The sequence below is a fragment of the Primulina tabacum genome, chromosome 4 (assembly GCF_025594145.1).
Source record: "Primulina tabacum isolate GXHZ01 chromosome 4, ASM2559414v2, whole genome shotgun sequence".
NCBI classification, from domain to species: domain Eukaryota; kingdom Viridiplantae; phylum Streptophyta; class Magnoliopsida; order Lamiales; family Gesneriaceae; genus Primulina; species Primulina tabacum.
The window spans coordinates 10,691,616-10,706,426 of NC_134553.1; positions in this window are offsets into that span (position 1 = coordinate 10,691,616).

Below are 14,811 nucleotides of genomic sequence, written 5' to 3' on the forward strand. Positions count from 1 at the left end.
ACACCCTTCATGGGTGACACTTTCACATATGCCTTCTCTCCAACTTCGAATTCCACGGGTCTTCTTTTAAGGTCAGCCCAACTTTTCTGTCGATCTTGTACAGCTTTTAATCTCTCCTTGATCACAGCAACTTTATCCGCTGTTTCTTGGATCATTTCGGTCCAACAATGACTTTTTCCCATACCTCATCCCAATACAGTGGCGATCGACACTTTCGTCCATACAGAGCTTCGTATGGTGCCATTTCAATACTGTTGTGGTAACTATTATTGTACGCGAACTCAATTAAGGGCAGATGTTCGCTCCAATACCACTGAAATCTAGAGCACATGCTCTCAGCATATCTTCTAGAGTTTGAATTGTCCTCTCTGTTTGGCCATTCGGTCTGAGGGTTATATGCCGTACTAAGAGTAACCTTAGTCCCCATAGCTTGTTGAAAGCTCTTCCAGAATCGAGATGTAAATCTAGGATCTCTGTCTGATAGTATGCTAGCTGGTACTCCATGTAATCGCACGATCTCGTTCATGTACAAGGTGGCTAGCTTGTCCAAATTATAATTCATGTGGACATGTAAGAAATGCGTAGATTTTGTGAGTCTATCTACGATTACCCAGATGCCGTCATGACTTTGTCTAGACTTTGGTAACCCGACAACAAAGTCCATGGAGATATGTTCCCATTTCCATTCTGGAATTTCTATAGGTTGCAGAAGTCCTCCAGGTCTTTGGTGCTCTGCCTTGACTTGCTGTCACACGTGACACTTGGAAACAAACACTGCCACGTTTTTCTTCATTCCACTCCACCAAAAACTTTTCTTCAAATCTCTGTACATCTTGGTACTTGCCAGGATAGACTGAAAATTTCGACTTATGTGCCTCAGACATTACTTCTTGTCGAAGGTTATCGATGTCTGGTACGCACAATCGTCCTTTCATCCACAAGATTCTTTTGTTATCCGTCTCGAAATCTGGTGGTTTCCGTTCTTTAACTTGCTCTTTTAGTTTCACCAAAACGGAATCTCTATCCTGACTTATCTTGATTGTCTCTCGAAGACATGGTTGGGCTGAAAGTGAGGTCAGGATCGCCTTAATCATATTCTTTCGACTTAAAGCATCTGCTACCTTGTTGGCTTTGCCTGGGTGGTAGCTTATCGTCAAGTCGTAATCCTTCATGAGTTCGATCCATCGTCTTTGTCTCATATTTAGTTCCTTTTGAGTGAACAAATATTTGAGACTTTGATGATCAGTGAAAATCTCACATTTGGATCCATAAAGATAATGTCTCCAAATTTTTAGTGCGAACACCACTGCGGCTAGTTCGAGATCATGCGTTGGGTAATTCTGTTCATACGGCTTCAACTGTCTTGACGCGTACGCTATCACCCTTCCCTCTTGCCATGAGTACACATCCTAAACCTCCTTTAGATGCATCACTGTAGACGGTGTAGTCCTTACCTTCCATAGGTAATACTAGCACTGGTGTGGATGTAAGCTTCTTCTTCAAAGTCTCGAAGCTTTGCTCACATTTTTCACTCCATTGAAACTTAGAGTTCTTCTGTGTGAGCTTGGTGAGGGGTATGGCTATTGAAGAGAATCCTTCAACAAATTTTTGATAATAGCCTGCTAGTCCCAAGAAGCTTCGAATTCATGTCACATTCTTTGGTCTAGGCAAATCTGATATTGCCTCTACTTTCTTAGGGTCCACAGATACTCCTGCTGGTGATATTATGTGTCCCAAGAATGTGACGCTCTCTAGCCAAAATTCGCATTTCTTGAACTTAGCGTACAGTTCCTTTTCTCTCAGCGTCTGGAGGGTGAGGCGAAGATGTTCTTTGTGGTCTTCTTCACTTGACGAATATACCAGAATATCGTCGATGAATACCACAAAAAACTTGTCAAGAAATGACTTGAACACCCTATTCATGAGATCCATGAACACTGCTGGAGCGTTGGTTAATCCGAATGGCATTACTATGAACTCATAGTGTCCATATCTTGTTCTGAAGGCTGTCTTCGGAATATCGTCTGTCTTGACCTTCAATTGGTGGTAGCCTGACCTTAAGTCGAGCTTGGAAAAGACTGAAGCTCCTTTGAGTTGGTCAAACAGGTCATCTATCCTTGGAAGCGGATATTTGTTTTTGATTGTGATCTTATTCAGCTCTCTATAATCAATACACATCATCATGCTTCCGTCCTTCTTCTTTACAAATAGGACAGGAGTTCCCCACGGGGATGCGCTTGGTCGGGTTTGCTTCTTATCCAACAATTCTTGAAGTTGCTCTTTGATTTCTTTCAACTCTGCCGGAGCCATTCGGTATGGTGCTTTTGAGATTGGTGCAGTATTGGGTACTAAATTAATCTCAAATTGCACTTCGCGGTCGGGAAGTTCGCCAGGGAGTTCTTCGGGAAAGACATCCGGAAATTCTTGTACTACCGGAATCTCTTCTAGCGTACGTGTGGTTTCTTTCTTTACCTCGCTTAACATAGCCAGGTAAACTTCTTCTCCACTTTTCATGGCTTTCCAAATTTGAGAAGCAGAAAGAAGAGTCTTTCGTTCTTTTGTCTTGCCATGAAATAAAAGTTTCTCTTGGCGTGGAGCTTGGATAGTTATCGTCTTTCCATGACAGTCTACTAAAGCATGATTCTTGGCTAACCAATTCATTCCAAGAATTACATCGAATTCCACCATGTTTAGTTGAATCAGGTTTGCCTTGAAGTTCTGATCTTCTATGAGAACACTAATATCCCGATATAGAGTGCGAGTTTCTAAAATTCGATTTGCAGGAGTTGCTACTCTATATGGTTCTTCTAAGTTATCAGGCTTAGCTCCTAACTTCTTGGCAAATCTCTTAGACATGAATGAATGCGTAGCACCACAATCAAATAACACATAAGCAGGTATATTATTGATTAGAATGGTACCAGCTACGACATCATTTGAGTTGTCGGCCTCTTCTTAAGTAATAGCATAAACTCAAGCATTTGACTTGTTCTCCTTAGGCTTGTTTGGAGTTGTTCCTCCTGCTGGTCCTTTCCTTGGATCCGGAAGAGGACATTGAGCAATGCGATGGTCCATCTTTCCACAACGGAAACAAGCTCCAGAATTCCTACGACAATCACCAGTGTGTGTGAATCCGCAAGTTTGGCACTTGACTCATTCTTTGCTTGATTGAGAAGAAGTGGTTCCTTTAGCTGGAGCACAGTTGAATTGATTGCTTGAAAACCTAGGCCTCTTGAATTGCTGGCCCGATTGGTACTGGCTTGACTGAGGATGTTTGAGTTTGTTCTCGCCTTCACGCCTCTTGATGTCATTCTCAGCTCTGATGGCGGCTCCCATCAATTCATCAAAACTATTGGGCTCGATAACGGCAAGAGCAGATTGAATACGACTGTTCAGTCCCTTCTTGAAGCAATGCATCTTCAAGGCCTCGTCTCCCATGATGGTTGGGGAGTAAGTTCCCAATGAGTGGAACTTGGATGAATACTCCACCACTGTCATGTTTGGTTCCTGAACCAAGCTTTCGAATTCTGACAGCTTCTGCACTCGAACTGCTTTAGGGAAGTACTACTTCAGAAATGCCTCTCGTAACCTTTGCCAAGTTATAGGTCCCGCCCTTACCATAGCTGGTGAAACTCCTTCCCACCATTTGGCTGCCTTATCCACAAGAAAAGGTGTAATCACATCTACCTTGATTCCTTGTGAAACCTCAAGTAGTCGGAGATGATTCTCCACCTCTTTCATCCAATTTTGTCTGACCTCAGGATCGGAGCTTCCATCGAAGTTGGGGACTCTTGCTCTTCGGAGAGCCTCATAGTGCTGTTTCGTCCCATTCTGAGCTGGAGGTGGTGGCGGTGGCTGATTAGCATTAGGGTTGACCAAACCTTGTAGCGTGGTTGCCACAATCGTGGCTATAGCCATCAAGTCTACTTGACTGAGGCCAACTGCGGGTGGTTACTGTGCATCTTCTTCATTACGGTTGTTGTTACGGTTGTTGTAACGAGGGTTGCGGTTGTTTCTCACTGGTCTTCCGTCCATTTCCTACAATTATGAAAGTTCTAAGGTTGATGACAAAATAGAGACTAAACAAAGGAAGCACGATGATAGAGTAATTGCTCAAAATTTAAATATGAAACCAATGGATAAAATAAATTTTATCGATTTCCACAAAAGTGCAATTACAACTGAACTTCGAAAATTTGAACAGAAATGCAAATGGAATAAGTGTCATTACAAAGAAAACTATTACTGATGTTCTAATCTATCACTTCTCCTAATCCCAAATCCATAGGATCCTCTTCAACTTCTTCTTCTTCTTCGGGATCCTCCTCGGGTTCTTCTTCATGATTGGCTACTACTGCTTCCAGATGTTCAATATGACCATACAGAACCGCATTCTGGTCGCTAAGAACTTCAACAATGTCATGCAGCTCTTGAATCTGAGCATCAGTCTGTTCACTATACTTATTATGCTGGTGCACGAGTTGGTGATTTTGATCCTTAAGTATTTGGATCTTCTCCACTAATGTATCACGTAACTCGATGAATTCTGCGACAGTCTCTTGGGAGGTTTCAAACTCTTCTTGAGCCTTCATATTCCTCTCTTCTACTTCATGCAGATAATGAGCATAACGTTGAACATCACTTCTCAAGTGTTCTGCTCGACGCTCTAATTCATCTTTGTCCAGCTCTAGACAATAGTTATGTTCCTTGAGTTTCTCTAGCTTCCTTTCTAATCTCTTAATGTAGCTACTCTGGTCAGCCATATCCTACATCCAAAACATGAGAGTGAAGATTCAGAAACTATATCAAGAATACAAGTCGAACTATAGACAATTACTGGAATGAATAGAATCAGTATGCCTATAACATTTAGTAGAAAAAAATGGCTCAAAAATTTTTTGGTCTCAGAATGGCGTGAAAATTTTACTAAAAATCCTTCACATCAAGGACATGAATGGTACCAAGTTTGGTGTAAAAAACTAAGCCATTTGGAAATGAAAATTTCTCAAAGTTTCAAAAATCTGGAAAATTTTACGGAAATGATGATATCCCTATCTAAACGAAGAATTTTGGGGTTCGTCGGCGGTGCTAGAACGATTGAGTGGTTCAAGGTTAGGTTTTCCTCGTCGAGAGCTTTCCAACGTCTACTTTTAATAGTAAAAATTCCTCCTGGATCAAAAGTTATGGCCGTTTGAAGTTTGCGCGAAAAACACCTCAACTTCCATGCCATTTGCAAGGTCTACTGCATGCGCTTGCTGGAATACACTATCTACTGCAACTCTGATGCTACTGCAATCAGTCTGCTGCTTTTCCAGCACTATTAGAACCAGTCTGCTGCATTCCGAGTCTACTGACCCAGTCTTCTGCATTCATATCTACTGGTATCCATCTACTGGTTCTGGTTTCGGGCTACTAGTTTTGGGTCTACTGATTTTTTTTTTCCTACTCATTTCAGACATGCTGCTTATTTCAGACATGCTACTGAAACACTCAGAGCTCTACAGTATTCTGATTTGTTTCCCTACTGATTTTCCTAACTGTACGTAGTCAGTCTATCATTTCAGTAGTCTATTACAATAGTTTATTTTCAGTAGTCTATTACAGTAGTTTTTTTTTTCAGAAGTCTATTACAGTAGCTTATTTTCAGAAGTCTGTTATATTATCAAAACTTAATTTTTCTAGTTCCTCCTCCCCAGATTATGAAACCTGGTTGGCTCTGATACCACTTCAATGTCACGCCCCGGGACGGGGGTTGGTTGACACCGGCGTTGCTCTCAAATTTGCATTCGAAAACAACCAGCCTCAGAGTACAGAATTCAATAACCAGTCTTTTATTCATAATACGAAATAAATTAATTGTCTGTTACAACTCGAATACTGACGTTTTACAGCGGAAATGTAAAACCAGACATAACAGTGTCTTAACAGATACAGCGGAATTAACATAAAAATAAATTGAGAACAATAATCTTCTTCACCAGCCTCAGAACTGGATCCGCTCTTCTTCTTCTAATTTTTCTTCCTCGTTCTTATCTGAGATGAGTTTAGTGGGTGAGTGATATGATTGTCACGCAGTAAGCAGGGGCGGGAATAACTCATAATTTTCGAAATCATTTTCAACAGGACAGTAAAACAGTAATATGCAGAAAACTCTTATTTTCAGAACAGAAATCAGAATTCAGAAATCACAGGTTTCAGAACAGAAATCAGAACTTGTAAGCACTGAGCACGTTAGTGAATTTCATGGCTAAACTAATATCAGTCCCCTATATGTTCTCTCCTCTAAGGGGTGAGGTCAGAATCAGAATCAGAATTCAGAAATGTTCAGATTATATATTCCTACCATTAGTTCACTAGGGAGTTTCAATGCTTCAAAATCAAAAATCAAACATACAGAAACTGAACTTTAAAACAAAATTATCAAACGGATTTTAAGATATTTATATATAAGCCCACTTACAGTAATTTGCTAGAGTTTTTTCGGTTGAAGTCTGGAAATCTGCTTGCCTCGCTACTGGATTTTACAGCTTCGAAAATGCACTCTCTTAGCTCTAATTTCAAGTGATAACTCAAGATTTTGGTAACATCAATTCAGAGATTGAGGGTGCTATTTATAGGCCAAAATCTGACTGTTAGCCTTCCAATTAATGACCATAATCTGCCATTAACATCCTTTATTCCATGTTAAATGCTTCAGTTACAAATCTTGAGCAGAACCAGTAGCTATCTGCTCGAATCTCGCTACTGAACTCTTCTGCTGCTCGATTCTGTCTGCTGGATTTTGTCTGCTGGATTTTATATCATCTTCTGAAATCTAAGTTGCTGCTGGAATTGTTAGCTTCTGTTGAAATTTGCTAGCTGCTGCTACTGCTGGAATTTCAGGTTCTCACAAAAAATATATATACACTAAAATATTTTATTCAATTATCTATACAATTTTCATCTTTTTCTTGACAGAATTATATAAAAAATAAAGCCAACCAAAAATCATATATAACAATATCTCAATACCGTTTATTTTTTAAAAATCATATTGTTGGGACAACATATTCTCACACCCAAGACGCAACCGAAGTTTAAAAAAAATTTTTCTTGGGCGTCGTGTGTTCAAAAAACATTCATAAGATGTTTAGAGTTATACATTTGCGTATTAAACGTTGGGCTCTAAATTATTCCGGTTTTTAAGCGGAGATAACCCTTCTTGTATATTCCTACGAGCGGCTCTTCAATATTGATCGTCTAATCAGGTCTACGATCGAAAAATTTGTTACTCGTTTGGATTGCACTAGAAATCACAAGCGATTTGTGCGTTGAGATTGCGCACTTCGAATTTCCAAAATCCGGTGACGGTGTAGCGTCTGTGATAAGCCCAAATCTTATAGAGATTTTAGGGATTTTATTTTATAATATTTGTGCTTATCTAGAATTATTATCCCTAATTTTGTGTTTATCATAATTAATTTTATAATGATTGTAGATTTGAATAGAAGAGGAAAAAATGCCTAAATTGGGAGATAAGATGATTTTACAAAATTTCAAAGAAAACAAAATAACAAAAGAAAGGAATTTTATTCCTTGATAATATTGAAGTTTTGGAAGAAAATCTTTGCAGATCTTGAAAAATAAAATCTTTACAATAACATCTACAATTTTTGAACTTGACATGGGCTTCAAGAAATTGGAGGATTAAGCCCATTGAATAGGGATAAAAGGAGAAGAGGCACAGACGTGAAAGGGAGGCGCAAACAGAGAAAAAAATCAGCGCGGAAGTGAACAGCAGAGAAGGGAAAAAGGAGAAAGAGAAGGAGGCAAAGAAGAAGTACAGAGGAGGAGAGAGAAAAAAAGAAAGAAGAAAGGAGAAAGGAAAATGGGGAAGAGAGAGGCACATGAGAGAAGCGTACAAAAAGGAGGCAGAGGAGAGAGAAAGGTAGAGAACAAAATACTACAATGAAGACATTAACAGGGAGGAAGACATAGACAGAAGCATAAGGAATTCCTCAACACACGCCACAAATCACTGAGAATTCCTTTAACTCATCCTTAATTTTGTTTTCTTCTCTGAACTTAAATATGACTTTTCACTTCTATTTTGAATTCATTGAATAATTTTCTTTAGGCTAAGACCACAATAGGGCCAAACAATAATTTGTTTGATATTTGGTTTATTTTTAATATATTATTTTTCTTGATTTTAATTATTGATTGATGTTAGTTTAATATTTCTTGTTAATAGCCTGATCAACTATTTACAAGTCAGTTGATTAATCACGAATCGGAAGATGATTGGTTAAATATAGCAACAAAGACATCATCAACACATGGTTAAACTGACTAGAAATAGTATTCGATTTCAGTGTGCAGTTTTAGGTGAAAACTGAAATTCCACGAAGATTTAATGCATTTAGATCTAATTAAATTCAATTATAAATAATTAGACTGTTAGATTTAAATAGATTTATTAACTCGATGAATCGTTTAATAAATAAAATTGAGGATTTCACCGTGATTGTCAAGAATTAAATAATTAATTGGATTTTAACACGTGTCAACATAGTAGAGTTTGGTACCGTTGTGTGTCTTAGTTATTTATTTGAATTTGAATCCCTCCTTGATATTTGAATCCTTCGTTTTTTAATTGATATTATTTTATTTAATATTTTAGATTAATAATCCACATATCATCTTTTTATTTATTTTGTCTAGTTTAAGTTAAGTGATAAAAATTCTAGTAATTAAATATTAGTCTCTGTGGGATCGATACTTGGACTCATCATCCATTTACTATAATTTGACCTAGTCCGCTTGCTAGATTTATTTCCAATCGAAATCTTCGGTCAGTTGGCGAGGCTGTGGAAGGACACAAGGTAGCCAAATTTCTTCACAAGAAACTCATGGTGGCCGAGGAGAAAAATTGGAGAGGTTTTGTGAATAAATCTCATTTTTTCTTAATCCATAATTAGAATAATTATTATTGATTTTTAATCAATAATTTAAGCAAATCCAATTTTCTTATTTGGGCAAAATGTTCTTCCTAAATTTTTGGTGATGGCCGAGATTTCCATGGGAAAAATGATGGGAAGATTTTTTTTAAAATCATAATTGATTCTTAATAATTATTATGGAAATTAATTAAATCACTTAATCCAAGAATTAATGATTTGATTTTCTTCCAATCCAAGCTTGGCCGTGACTTTTCAATTGGTAAAGGAAATTTTTGTGAATTTTTATGGACAAAAATCTCTATTGAATTATGCTCTCTTATGGTATATTTATAGAGTTAGATTCCTAATCTAATTAGGAATTCTTATATCACAAGAACTCTAATAATTTCATTATATTTAAACTTTCATATAATTAATATATAATGTATTTATTAACATTTAATAATACATTATATAATAATATCATATACACATATTTTATATCACCATTTAAATTATATACATGTATATGTATATCAAATTAAATAACCATTATTTAATTTATAAATTAACTACATGGTTAATTTAATTTCAGACTCCTCTAGAATATTTATGAGAATTTGTGCATGTTAGTAGACACCACTACTAGCACAATCATTTAATTAGTAAATTTCAAATTCACAAAAAAATGATTCCGAACTCATTATAACCTCGATCGACGATCCGAAAGCGCCGATGTATCAAGAATACAAATCTTGTTCATATAATGAAAATTGAAAATTTTGAAGATCAAAATTTTCATTTACCATATTGGGCAGCTCCAAGTTTTAGTGAACTCCTTCACAAAACTGGCAGTTTCACTCTCCTTCCTTATTTAGCAATCATGCCAACTTCCATTTCTGCCATCCCATGGAATCAGCTCATAAACTCCTTTATAACCTTCTTGTTTGATCTCCATCAAACTATAGTCGCCAAATTCCAACTCCTTGAAATTTGAATATCTCAACGGGAACATAGAATCTGATACTTGTGTGACCCTCAATGGTTCAGGGATACAGCTAGCCGTGGGTTCACATTTCAATGTGATTCGGAATAACATTTATTCTTATTCGGGTTTACCCTAGTTAACACCATTTTTTAATCAACTCTTTGATCAAGAATGTCAGAACTGATTTCTGATCGCACCCATCGGATCATGGTAAGAGCTTCTAGTACCATTTCTCCATGATCCTCTAGGTATCACTGATAGTGCCTGCAAGAACCTTTAGTCATAGTTAGCATACAGTACGGTCTCTTCAACACATATATCCAGATCGAATCTGCAACCATTGGTATATCGAGAGTTGCACATGTGCAACTAGGAAAACACCTTTCCCTAAAGCACATTTCTTGCTCTGGCCAGAGACTCCTTGCACTATTAACTCATCATATCACATAGGATATCTTCAGCCGTAGGCAAACGGTGAATCCCCGACTACAATGCATTTGCTCCTACGTATATCGAAACTACACCCAGCTTCGCCACCTGATGACTCTCGATTGAGTCGATAAACGGATCAAAGTGCATGCTAGTACATATAGTCCCTACATTGTCCCGGGTCAAAGGACTAATGGTGTACAACCATAACTGCGGACTATTCCACTCGATAAGTGGGAACCACTTGGATAGTCCGAGGAAGGGTTGTTCAGTGCATCATCATATGATCACTTATCTGTGTGAATGGACATTTCCATGCCCTTGCCAATGAAACATAATGTTTACACCACAGATGCTAGTATCAAGCTTGAGCGACCTTTATCCTTGTTTTAGGCGGCTGATTCGACAAGGAACTTGTTTAGAATATACGGTACACTTCCTAATGAGTTTCATGATCTTACGTTGCGACGCAGACCTCATGGTATCTATTGTATATTCAAGGACTTTATCTATGCAGCTTGTATGGGAATACAGATAAAGAATAATGCCATAATCGAATAAAATCGAAAATATTATTAAAATAAAGATCGTTTTACATTAGAGTCAATAAAAGCCCGAACCAGAAGTTGGCTTGTCGGGCACGTATTCTAACACATACAACAGTCAAGAAAATTATCAGTGTCCTAACTCTGAAAAAAATCAAGTTCAAAAATCAAATCAAGAGTTTTCAATCAATTTCTCCTCTACGTGATGCATATGAAAATTTCGTTGGTATTGTTACAACATATGAAAACATCATGTAATAATCATATGCTCTCCCTGAATATCAACCACCATTCCATCATATATACTGCATAGACCTTTTCTTCATCATGCATCCTATCACTGCCTAAAAAAACCGAATTCTACACACCAAGATCAACATCTTGAAAAAAATGAACCGGATCTGAAACTATTTTTTGACCTAGTTTTCTATTATTTTTCCTAGTTTTCATAGTTTGCTTAATTGATAAAAATAAACAAAACTAAAAGCAAAATATAAGACACTGAAAATTTTCCTTTTCTATTGATGCATCTATTACGAACAAATTTAGTAGACTTCACTTTGTGAGCATCATTCATCTTCAATATCTGTCAACTCAAACTCCCTTCGATAATATGTGGGTTCTTATCTCCAAAGAACGTCATATTCCTCTCCCGATAAATTAATTATGAATACGTCAACTATTGTGTATCACCAGTAAAAGAAAAACTCTCGAAATAGAATGATAAATTGGCTCGGTTTGAATCTTGTCATAGTAATTGTCGCGACACAAAATGTAACACGAAATGAAAAAATTAATTTTGGCTAGTTAATTTCGTACCCAACCAACCTGACATGCTCACAAATAGAACATGCTCTATACAAGAAATATCGCTTTCTCTCCAGAATTCATATGCTTTTCCCGAAGAATGTCTAGATGAATATAATGCATAAAAACAATAAGAAACAATTAACAATCAGCTATGAAATATTTGACAATAAAAGCACATTGATTTCCCTTGACCACACATGGTCACCTCTAGGCAATCTTCAAAATGAATTAACAATACTTTAAGACTAGATCTTTTGTGCGACTGTCTCACGAATCTTTATCTGTGAGACGGGTCAACCCTATCGATATTCACAATAAAAAGTAATACTCCTAGCATAAAAAGTAATATTTTTTCATGGATGTCCCAAATAAGACATCCGTCTCACAAAATACGACCCGTGAGACTGTCTCACACAATTTTTTGCCCTACTTTACATAGAATAACATATAATATCCAAGATAGATATTATGTTTTCGGCTATTGCATTATATCTTTAATAATATCTTTCTATATCTCCATAATATCTTCAACAATCACAAGATATATACACAAAAAATAATAAAAAACAAAGCCAATCAAAAGTCATATCCAACATATATATTCTACAAAAGGATAGTTGAGACAAAAACATAAGTTTTAATTTGCAAAATTTTTATGAAAATAATTTAATATTTTCTCATTGTAATATAAATTTTGAGATTCCACGTAATTTTCCTTTCATATTTGTATCAGTCAGAAAGAAAATAAAGAACATGTATAAGTCAATGGTCAAATATATATAGCAAAGTGTTGTGAATCAAAATAGTCAAACACTCTACAGATAGGCTGATCCTGAGTTCCAACCTAACCCAGTTGTGCATTTAAGTTGACATACGTATCACATGATATATATTTCCTCGAGGACCGGGCTATCTTTTTTCATGTATAGGCAACTTGATAAATTATAGGTTTTATCAAAAATAAGAAAGAAAAAGAAAAGTCAAATCCATTTTTTTAAAAAGAAGAAATATGCCAAAGAAAGCGGGATTTTTTTAGAAAAAATAAACATCCGAAGCGTGACAGTTTACAAGAGCTCGAACATGTTTACGTAAATTGAAAACACTTAGAGAAATGGAGTTTTGGGATAAAACTGTCTGTCACTTAATTATTTTCTTGTTAAATACGAGAAATGCTTAGCTATGGGGGATAATAGTTATTTTCTGAAGCGCGTGTTTCAACCCGTTGTAATTCTCCGCCTCCAAGAGCTGAGGATATCGCACATGGGCGTATCTGAGTGCAATTTCGTGGTTGTGCCCTGCAGTGGCGAAGTGCTTGTAAGAATTTTAAATATCATGTACATAAATTAATTACATGAATACTGAAGATAGTGTTGGTCCAACGTGCAGAATTTGAGATAATAAAACCCGAAAATAAAGAATAAACTGGATAACGAGATTTACATGGAAAACCCCTAAAAATTATTAGGGTAAAAACCACGGGCAAGATGAAAAGAATTCCACTATAATATTTTGTGGTGTACAACTCACTCACTGTGTTTCCAAAGAGAACATACACTATCTTAATACAGGATAACAAACACATCACAAATATTATAGAACTAAGCAATCAAATGCTATAGGATGAGAAAAAACTCGAAGAAGGGATACTTTCAGAATGAAGGGGGGAGCTCTATTTATAGAGCCCCTTGTCCGTGTGAAAACGCGTTTTCTCCTCTGAAATTCCTACGGATTGCCAACCCACGTTTTTTGTCTGTCAATTGTTGACTAATTCTGTCGACATTTCTCCCATTTGGAGATTTGATTGAGAATCAAACACATCTCCACACATCATTTCAATCTTGTCATTCCCTGCTGCTTACGTTTCTGCTAGACCACTTGAGGATCTACACTACTCAAACTTATCAGTGTTTACTGGCTTGGTCAGAAAATCAGCTATGTTATCTTTTGTATGGATTTTCTGCATATCCACACTTCCTTCTTCTACTACTTCTCGCACTAAGTGAAATTGTACTCCAATGTGTTTTGTCCTGGAATGAAAGGCTGGATTTCTTGCGATGTGCAAGGCACTCTAACTATCACAAAACAAAGGAACATTCTCTTGTTTGTGTCTGATCTCCTCCAATAATGTTTTAATCCATTTTGCCTTCTTGCAAGCTTGAGTAGCTGCCATATATTCTGCCTCTGTTGTAGATAACGCTACAAATGTCTGCAATTTTGAAACCCAGCTTACTGCTCCCCTCGCAAGTATAAACACATAACCAGTAGTAGATTTCATTTTATCAGGATAACCTGCATAAGCTGAATCGACATAGCCCCTGAGTGTAAAATCTGATCCTCCATAACATAATGCAACATTTGATGTAGAACCCGTAATTTAGACTACGTACGAGCCATGCATAATTCTAATATTTTGAATTAAATTGACTTCATTGCATGATTATTTAAATGTTTTTCTTTGAAGTTAATTATTTTAGCCAGCAGTTTAATTTTATTTTTTCAGTTATTTCAGTGAGGCCGGACTGGAGTTGGAGCTTTGAGATAGAATTTAAGATTCTATAAATATTTTCAGACTTTATTTTAGCTAGCAAGTAAGTTGATTTAAGTTAATAAGGAAGTTCAAGGAATTATTTAAGTTACTTGAGGTGAGTAGAAAATAAACTCATTTAAGTTTCATAATTAAGGGTTTAAATTCACTAAATTAATTAAAGTATTAGTGAGGCTTTTAAGGGTTATTGATTTACTAGATAATCAACATTTCCCCTCCATTTATTAGTGAATTTTCGGCCAACCCTTTCTAGATCCATCCAAGAAGAATTGATAGCAACTAGAATTCAAAATTCAAATAATAGTAGACTTGGTCACCCCTTTGTATCCCTTTATTATGGGATCTCCCCTCACTCCCCCAACCACTTAATCCCCTCCTCAATCACCAAAAACAGCAGCCATTTCAGATTAAAAATCGTGACCCTCATAGCCTAGAACAAGAGAGAAAAGAAAAGGAAAGAAGCGCTCCACCTCCTCCGCGCCGAGTCGTCGTATTCTTTCGTTTTTCATTCAAACGAAAACCAAGGCATGTCTAGATTTTTTTCAAACCTCAATCAAGTCCTACTATTATTTT